This window comes from Zea mays, chromosome 10 (assembly GCF_902167145.1).
Source record: "Zea mays cultivar B73 chromosome 10, Zm-B73-REFERENCE-NAM-5.0, whole genome shotgun sequence".
Lineage (NCBI taxonomy): Eukaryota > Viridiplantae > Streptophyta > Magnoliopsida > Poales > Poaceae > Zea > Zea mays.
Genome location: NC_050105.1, coordinates 28,952,161 through 28,962,549, shown reverse-complemented (window position 1 = coordinate 28,962,549; position 10,389 = coordinate 28,952,161). Strand labels below are relative to the sequence as shown.

The following is a 10,389-nucleotide window of genomic DNA, read 5'->3' as shown; positions in this document are numbered from 1 at the left end:
CAATATATCATGCTTTGAATGCTTCTTTTGCAATTTGTAGAAAGGATAGAAAGGTGATTGCTAGGAAGTTAGGGGCAAAATGCAAGGGTGATAAAACTTGCATTTGGATCCCTAAGGAAATTGTGACTAACCTTGTAGGACCCAACAAGAGTTGGGTACCTAAGTCCCAAGCCTAAATTTGCCTTGCAGGTTTATGCATCCGGGGGTTCAAGCTGGATTATTGATAGCGGATGCACAAACCATATGACGGGGGAGAAGAAGATGTTCACCTCCTACGTCAAGAATAAGGATTCCCATGATTCAATTATATTCGGTGATGGGAATCAAGGCAAGGTAAAAGGGTTAGGTAAATTTGCAATTTCTAATGAGCACTCTATCTCTAATGTGTTTTTAGTAGAGTCTCTTGGATATAATTTGCTATCTGTTAGTCAATTATGCAACATGGGGTATAACTGTCTATTTACAAATGTAGATGTGTCTGTCTTTAGAAGAAGTGATGGTTCACTAGCTTTTAAGGGTGTATTAGACGGCAAACTTTATTTAGTTGATTTTGCAAAAGAAGAGGTCGGGCTAGATGCATGCTTAATAGCTAAGACTAGCATGGGCTGGCTGTGGCATCGCCGCTTAGCACATGTGGGGATGAAGAACCTTCACAAGCTTCTAAAGGGAGAACACGTGATAGGTTTGACTAACGTGCAATTCGAAAAAGATAGACCTTGTGCAGCTTGTCAAGCAGGTAAACAAGTGGGAGGAGCGCATCACAGCAAGAATGTGATGACCACTTCAAGACCCCTGGAGCTGCTGCATATGGACCTCTTCGGACCCGTCGCCTATCTGAGCATAGGAGGGAGTAAGTATGGTCTAGTTATTGTTGATGACTTTTCCCGCTTCACTTGGGTGTTCTTTTTGCAGGATAAGTCTGAAACCCAAGGGACCCTCAAGCACTTCCTCAGGAGAGCTCAAAATGAGTTTGAGCTCAAGGTGAAGAAGATAAGGAGCGACAACGGGTCCGAATTCAAGAACCTTCAAGTGGAGGAGTTCCTTGAGGAGGAAGGGATCAAGCACGAGTTCTCCGCTCCCTACACACCACAGCAAAATGGTGTGGTAGAGAGGAAGAACAGGACGCTAATCGATATGGCGAGGACGATGCTTGGAGAATTCAAGACCCCCGAGTGTTTCTGGTCGGAAGCCGTGAACACAGCTTGCCACGCCATCAACAGGGTCTACCTTCATCGCCTCCTCAAGAAGACTTCGTATGAGCTACTAACCGGTAACAAACCCAATGTATCTTACTTTCGTGTATTTGGGAGCAAATGCTACATTCTAGTGAAGAAAGGTAGAAGTTCTAAGTTTGCTCCCAAAGCTGTAGAAGGGTTTTTGTTAGGTTATGACTCAAATACAAAGGCGTATAGAGTCTTCAACAAATCATCGGGTTTGGTTGAAGTCTCTAGTGACGTTGTATTTGATGAGACTAATGGCTCTCCAAGAGAGCAAGTTGTTGATTGTGATGATGTAGATGAAGAAGATGTTCCGCCGGCCGCTATACGAACCATGGCGATTGGAGATGTGCGGCCACAGGAACAAGATGAACGAGATCAACCTTCCTCAACAACGGTGCATCCCCCAACTCAAGACGATGAACAGGTTCATCAAAAGGAGGCGTGTGATCAAGGGGGGGCACAAGATGATCACGTGATGGAGGAAGAAGCACAACCGGCACCTCCAACCCAAGTTCGAGCGATGATTCAAAGGGATCATCCCGTCGACCAAATTCTGGGTGATATTAGCAAGGGAGTAACTACTCGATCTCGATTAGTTAATTTTTGTGAGCATTACTCCTTTGTCTCTTCTATTGAGCCTTTCAGGGTAGAAGAGGCCCTGCTAGATCCGGACTGGGTGTTAGCCATGCAGGAGGAACTCAACAACTTCAAGCGCAATGAAGTTTGGACACTGGTACCTCGTCCCAAGCAAAATGTTGTGGGAACCAAGTGGGTGTTCCGCAACAAACAGGACGAGCACGGGGTGGTGACAAGGAACAAGGCTCGACTTGTGGCAAAAGGTTATGCCCAAGTCGCAGGTTTGGACTTTGAGGAGACGTTTGCTCCTGTGGCTAGGCTAGAGTCAATTCGCATCTTGCTAGCATATGCCGCTCACCATTCTTTCAGGTTGTACCAAATGGATGTGAAGAGCGCTTTCCTCAACGGGCCGATCAAGGAGGAGGTGTACGTGGAGCAACCCCCTGGCTTCGAGGATGAACGGTACCCCGACCACGTGTGTAAGCTCTCTAAGGCGCTCTATGGACTTAAGCAAGCCCCAAGAGCATGGTATGAATGCCTTAGAGACTTTCTAATTATTAATGCTTTCAAGGTTGGGAAAGCCGATCCAACTCTCTTTACTAAGACATGTGATGGTGATTTGTTTGTGTGCCAAATTTATGTCGATGACATAATATTTGGTTCTACTAACCAAAAGTCTTGTGAAGAGTTTAGCAGGGTGATGACGCAGAAATTCGAGATGTCGATGATGGGCGAGTTGAACTATTTCCTTGGGTTCCAAGTGAAGCAACTCAAGGACGGCACCTTCATCTCCCAAACGAAGTACACGCAAGATCTGCTAAAGCGGTTTGGGATGAAGGACGCCAAGCCCGCAAAGACTCCGATGGGGACCGACGGACACACTGACCTCAACAAAGGAGGTAAGTCCGTTGATCAAAAAGCATACCGGTCAATGATAGGGTCTTTACTTTATTTATGTGCTAGTAGACCGGATATTATGCTTAGCGTATGCATGTGTGCTAGATTTCAATCCGATCCTAAGGAGTGTCACTTAGTGGCGGTAAAGCGAATTCTAAGATATTTGGTTGCTACGCCTTGCTTCGGGCTCTGGTATCCAAAAGGGTCTACCTTTGACTTGGTTGGATACTCAGATTCCGACTATGCTGGATGTAAGGTCGATAGGAAGAGTACATCGGGGACGTGCCAATTCTTAGGAAGGTCCCTGGTGTCATGGAACTCTAAGAAACAAACCTCCGTTGCCCTGTCCACCGCTGAGGCCGAGTACGTTGCCGCAGGACAGTGTTGCGCGCAACTACTTTGGATGAGGCAAACCCTCCGGGACTTTGGCTACAATCTGAGCAAAGTCCCACTCCTATGTGATAATGAGAGTGCTATCCGCATGGCGGAAAATCCTGTTGAACACAGCCGCACAAAGCACATAGACATCCGGCATCACTTTTTGAGAGACCACCAGCAAAAGGGAGATATCGAAGTGTTTCATGTTAGCACCGAGAACCAGCTAGCCGATATCTTTACCAAGCCTCTAGATGAGAAGACCTTTTGCAGGTTGCGTAGTGAGCTAAATGTCTTAGATTCGCGGAACCTGGATTGATTTATAGCATACATGTGTTTATGCCTTTAATCATGTTCCTTTTCTTTTGTATTTTGTTGTTTATTGTGGTGCTCAAGTTGTACACACACTCCCTGGACCTCACAAGTCCGTTGCAAAGTGATGCACAGTTTTAGGGGGAGACGTGTTGCAACTTGACCCTTTGAGACTAACCATTTGTTTGAGTTTGATTGTTTTAGTCTCAAAGAAGGTTTGAAAGGGAAAGGTGGACTTGGACCGTGAAAGACTTCCACTGCACTCCGATGAAAAGAGTAATTTCTCCAAGTTCATCTTTTAACTCTTATTGCCTATTTGCTCTTAATTGAAGATTTTGGTGAGGCAATGGGGTTAATGGGCCAAGGTTGATCCCGTTTTGGTGCTTGATGCCAAAGGGGGAGAAAATAAAGGCCAAAGTGATAAATGGATCAGCTACCACTTGAGAGATTTTGAAAACAGTAGAATAGAGCTTTTGGTTTGTCAAATCTCTTTTGTTGTCTCTCTTGTCAAAAGTTGACTTCTTGTGGGGAGAAGTATTGATTATGGGAAATAGGGGGAGTTTTTGGAATATTGAATCATTTTTCTTTGGAAAACCTCTCTTGATGTCTCTACAAATAGGATTTTGAGGTTGATTTGAAAAACAAACCAAGTGGTGGCAAAGGATGATCCATATATGCCAAAACTGAATCAAAATAAATTTGAGTTTTTATTTGAAGTGATATTGCACTTGTTCTAGTTGCTTTATGTTGTGTTGGCATAAATCACCAAAAAGGGGGAGATTGAAAGGGAAATGTGCCCTTGGGCCATTTCTAAGTATTTTGGTGATTGAGTGCCAACACAGGTGCTTAAATGTGAATCTATACCCTTGGATGGACAAAGTGCAAATCAAGAGTAAAGGTATGTTTCTAAGCCTTAGTACATTGTTTTGAAGACTAATGTATTGTGTCTAAGTGCTTGAAACAGGAGAAATCGAGTCAAAGAAAAGTTGGCTGTGTACAGCCAAGAGGTTGTTCGGTCTGGAGCACCGGACTGTCCGGTGGTGCACCGGACAGTGTCCGGTGCGCCAGGCTGCCTCGAGCGAAGTGGTCGCTCTCGGGAATTCGCCGACGGCGTACGGCTAAAATTCACCGGACTGTCCGGTGTGCACCGGACTGTCCGGTGAGCCAACGGTCGGCCGGGCCAACGGTCGGCCGCGGAATCCGTGCGCGACACGTGGCCGAGCCAACAGTCGGAAGGGGGCACCGGACTGTCCGGTGTGCACCGGACTGTCCGGTGCGCCAACGGCTCCCAGATCTGCAACGGTCGGCTGCGCCATTTAAGGAAAGAAATCGGGCACCGGACAGTGTCCGGTGTGCACCGGACTGTCCGGTGCGCCCGATGACAGAAGGCAAGATCAGCCTTCCAGAATTGCTCTCAACGGCTCCTAGCTGCCTTGGGGCTATAAAAGGGACCCCTGGGCGCATGGAGGAGCACACCAAGCATTCCTACAACATTCCTAAGCACCAAGACATCGATTCCACGCATTTGGTTCATTGTGATAGCATCTAGAGCTCTTGTTGAGTTGTGGACTCATTGAGTTGTGTTGCGAGCTCTTGTTGCGACTTGTGTGCGTGCTGTTGCTCTGATTTTGAGTCTTGTGTGTGTTGCTAGTTTCTCCCTTACTCTGTATTTCTTTGTGAATCTTAAGTGTAAGGGCGAGAGGCTCCAAGTTGTGGAGATTCCTCGCAAACGGGATATTGAAAGGCAAAGCAAAACACCGTGGTATTCAAGTTGGTCTTTGGACCGCTTGAGAGGGGTTGATTGCAACCCTCGTCCGTTGGGACGCCACAACGTGGAGTAGGCAAGCGTTGGTCTTGACCGAACCACGGGATAAACCACTGTGTCATCTATGTGTTTGATCTCCTGTGGTATTGTGTTTTGTTGAGACTCCTTTCTAGCCACTTGGCAATCATTGTGCTAACACTTAACAAGTTTTTGTGGCTATAAGTTTAAGTTTTTACAGGATCACCTATTCACCCCCCCTCTAGGTGCTCTCAGATTCCCTTTGACTCAACCGGCCCCCTGTCTAGTTCTGTCATGCCCGACCCGAGCTCAGTGCCGCAGGGCTCGACCTAGGGCAAATTCTTTCAGGGCAGACGTTATCTACATCCTTTAGCTAACCGACGGATGCCAGTAGTCAGAGGTTTTTCCCTAGCTGTCTCACTAACCGATGGGTCTTAGGGACTGAGGATCATATCCTCGACTGTAATATATTGTGAAAGAAAGGACTCACGATCAATTCAATAAGCCCTAGAAAATAAGAACTAAGTTGATGCTAGCATAAATCTACTTATTTGAGGCTTAACACTTATTCCATTTATAAGCACACAAATCAATTTGGTTTTTAGTGCAGAGTCACTAACTTGATTCCTAGATACATGGATATATAATTAATACTCAATAAATAATAAAATTCTAACAAAGTATTGCAGTGAACTATACGTAACGTACGGGGTTCTAGTGGCGATTAGATAATACTAACGACTTATCGGTCTAGTCTTACTATACTACTAGGTATGTGCCCGTGCGTTGCAACGGGAATATATAATACCACCGATAACTTATGTACATTGGGATAAGCATCAACATATATCTGACCGGATCTTCTTCTTACTTAGGGGTCTAGAGAAAAGCCTGTTCGGAAGCCAAACATGTTAAGACCTGATCATGTACTGCCCTTGTGTCTCTGATCATCATCAGCACACTGTTCGACGCTTGTATGAGTCTTGTTAATTTGCATGTCTCGTGCATAGTCTCTCAACCATCAATTCACTATGGTATACAGAATCCGTGTGACAGACATTATCAAATTCACATAAATTATTTTAAAAAGTCAATATAGAGTTTTATATGATAGAGAAATACATGTGTATTAAAAAATGCTAAACAAAAGATCTAAAATATAACAGTTCGATCAAGTTGCATAAGATGTACAATTTTTCCAACTGCTTCTGCATTTGGAAGTCCACATTTCTATGTTATCTTTGCTATTTCTGACTTAATAGAATCCAAATAGTATTGAACACTAAGAAAAATACAAAATGAGATGGAGTTGTGTTGACTAAAAAACATATGTATGTAGCATTTGGAATAAAAAATTCACTTTAAGTATTCTAAGCTTCTAGAACCAGGCTTCCTTTGTAATAACCAATTAACAATGCACAGAGAAATAGCACTATATGATCGGTTTTGCAGAGCTCACCCGATGGCGTTGCTTCCACTTTTGAAAAAAAAAACGGCCCTAGAAACTCGAATATGTGATCTCTCATTTCATCATTAGTCACAAGCAAACAATTTAGTTTGATCGCTGCATATAGCCAATACCTGGATGTTTGCATCTCATATAATTAGAAACATCCAGGAGGAAACATAACAATGAAGAAAAGTGAATAATCAACAAACTATGTGATAATAGATGTCTGTGATCTCTGCAGAATTACAACATAAACAAGAAACACCTCCCGGTTTACAAGAAAAGGTGGCCGCAACCACAATGTCTTTCCGTTGTCTTTGAGAATTGAGCATAAACAGCAAGTTCAGAGATACTGAAGGCTAGAAACTTAGCATTACCAGTCATCATTTGACCCACTTGGTGAAGTATACAAAGCCCCATTTGTTCTCCAGGTCTCAATCAAATGCCTATTAGATGAATTTTCCATAAGCTTGGAAATTCGTTTATTGTGTAGTATGACAAGTGGCCATTTTCCATGATATCTATCCCGAAGCTCTGTTATAACGCCATCCAGCTGCTCTATATTAAGCATGCAAAGTTGAACAATAATTAGCATGCACTTCTTAATTCTCGATGTCAACATGTTGAAATTCAGGGCAAAGTGGTGCGCAGACCTGGGTCAAACTGAAACAGCCCTCCGCAAAATTTTGTTGATATAGTGCAATATTCGCACCATCGACTATAGCTTGGTAGTCTTTATTTGCTTCCAACCACTCCTATAACAGTCATAACCAGCATGTGAGATTATGTTCACAAATGGGTATTGTTTCTAATATAGGAAGAACCAAAGAAACAAAGTTACATCAATAAGCAAGATCTATTGGCATACGACTACAATGCATTAGCTATAACACAAGTTATAAGTGACAGCTTAGTCTAGTTATTAGGATCTAGGATCAGCTACATGAACAAGCAGTTAGAACCCCGTTTTATCTGAAGGATGGGCAAAACAGGAAGCGATTTCTAGGTGCACAAGGATGCCTCAAATATGTGGCTCAATTCCTCGGCTTAATTCCTCTGATGTACATAGGCTCATCGAGCACCAATCATGTTTACATACTTAAAGCACACATCAGATCACCATTAGTAGTTAGTGTAAAATATGGCAGAATGCACCATCTTCCCGTCTATTTCCCCCCCATAATATTGTTTCTCTGTGATTTAGCAAATGAATAATCAACTTCAGTTGGCAGTGAGATAACCAGAATGCCAACCTCAGCACGTGCGGGCCATAGAAAGTTGAGAGGTAAGTAATCACATGTCACAACAATGGGAGAGGGAAGTAATCACAGGTCACATCATCCCACAGCGTTATCTTTAAATTGATCATAGCATATTTCTTTCATAATCTACAACCACAAGGGACACTAAGTCACTAAGATACAGGGGTGACGAATCATTTCCACTCTATAATCTATATATTCAACACCAGTCCAAGTCTAGACAAACAAACAGGATGACAAACAAACAGGATGACAGGAGAGGAAACACCATGGATCTCTATCAGGAGAGGGAGGGCACCTGAAATCGGATGAAATTTGTTTTTGTGTCCCTCTTGAGGGCCAAACCAGCAACGAAATCAGCAAACCTTTGTGTCTCCTCCATGTCAATGCAAGCAAGACGGTATCTACATCCCCCACACTGATCATCAGCCCCAACTCTCACCTGCTGCACCGTCCAAAGTAGATATTACTCTTCCCGCATGTCCTCACCGTCAGTTCTGACAGCAGTGCTCTTGCCTTGCCTGGCTTGACTCACCCAGTCGCGCTGATGCAGTCTAAACCTGGGTTGTATCGCCGATCACCGCCCGCGCGCTAACTGCTAACTAACAAAACCGAATTCGTCACCCAGGCCGGCCGCCGAGCTTACCGCGTCACGCACCGTGCATGGACAGGACAGGAGCCACTGAGCTCGGAATGGTCACAGTCACAACACACGGTGGAGGTGTTCTGCACCCCCGCGCTGTCAGGCAGGCTCCGAATCTCCAATCCCCGCTCCACTCTGGCTGGCCTATGCCGCTTGCCTTGCCTCCATGCATTTACTATTTAGCCGAGGTGCGGATGGATGGCAAGTTGGCAACAGCCTCCTCCTCCCGCGTGCTCTCCACTCCCAGCCCCAGCCCCCAGGGACTACAACAGCCGCCACACTGATCCGCTCTGCTCTCTGGAGGCATTGGCGCATTGCCTGCCTCAAGTTGGCATGGCGGCAGCGGGGACGCAGCTGGGTCGGCTCCTTGTGGCGGCCTCTGGCTCCTGGCCGCGTTGCTGTAGCGGGGCGCTGCGGCGGCAGTGGCCGCCGTGGATGGGCGACGCGCCATCGCAGGGACTGGGGAGAACTTCGTGTGCGCGACATTAGACTGGTGGTCGTCGGACAAGTGTGACTATGGCACCTGCCTCTGGGTCCGCGCCGGCCTGCTCAACCTGGTGAGTAGTGGCGCCATGTCACGGCCGCCCGTTGTTTGTCCGTGTGATCATCCAGAGGACACGCACACGCCGCGCGAGCTCTGCTCAGCTGACGCGCAGTTTCTGTCCTCTCGCTCGCCCAGGATCTCTCCAATAAGGTCCTCCTCAACGCCGTCAGAGGTATGCAACGACCGGACGGCCGACCAGGGTTTCTTCTTCCCAATCCCATATTCCCATCGCGATAGCTCTTTGCCAATGCGGTGGTGAATTTTGCTCCAGCCTTCTCGCCGCCGCTGATGCTCCACCTGGGAGGGTCGCTGAGATACAGGGGCGACGAATCATTTCCACTCTATAATCTATATATTCAACACCAGTCCAAGTCTAGACAAACAAACAGGATGACAAACAAATAGGATGACAGGAGAGGAAACACCATGGAATCTCTATCAGGAGAGGGAGGGCACCTGAAATCGGATCCACCACCGTTCGCCACAATGGCGTCCTTCACCTGAGCGGCATCCCATTGAGGCTTGCAGGCAGTTGCCGCCTCGTCGCTCCTGAACCAGGTTTCCACAACTCCGGCAGTCTCCTCGCTGACAGCTTGCCTCAGCTTATGCATATACTCATACACCTTGTCCGCATCCCCGGCTCTGGAGCTGACATCCAGGAGCGCGGCAAGCTCGGGCTCCGGTGGAAGTTCCACGACAGCGAGAGGCTGGACCTCCACGGCTGACTCTTCTGCCCGGACGCGGTTGCCGCCGTCTTCGTCCTCCGGTTCGAAACCTCCGACGCGGCCGAAGCGGACGACGCGGACAAGAACGAGGCCGGGCCGCACGTGTTGAGGCAGCCCTCGTTCAGTTTCAGGAACCACAACGATAGGAGGGGTAGATGCGCGGGCCGTTCAGGCCGGGCTCCGACACGTCACCGTCGGTGTCGGTGTCGGTGGCGTCGACGTCCGCGGCGTCGTCGGCTGCCAGCGTGGCCACGGTGTCGGAGTGGGCGGCCATGGCGGCGGCCGCGTCCCCACGACGGGTGCAGTTGGTTAGGGTTCGCGAGAGGTCGGCGTTGGGGCCCTTTGAACATGGCGGGTGGGCGGGCGGGGACAGCGACGGGCAGCGGATTGCGGAGGGGGTGGGGATTGCGGCGTTCGCGGCGGGGATTGCAGCACGCGGGCGGGCAGATCACGGCTGGCGCGCCGCACGCGGGCGAGTGTAGGGAGGCGGGGGCAGTCTACATTAGTGTCTTAATAGTTAGTAGAGATTGAGTGTGAACATAAATATTGTAGCACTGAGTGCAAACATAAGTATGAAAATTAGTTGCATATTGCATTAATCG

At 47.2% G+C, this 10,389-nt stretch overlaps 1 pseudogene; it reads right to left on the bottom strand.

Moving 5' to 3' along the window:
• Positions 1 to 6,595: 6,595 nt before the first annotated feature.
• On the bottom strand, positions 6,596 to 10,061 carry LOC103642358 (proteinaceous RNase P 2-like; annotated as a pseudogene).
• Between the last annotated feature and the right edge of the window lie 328 nt (positions 10,062 to 10,389).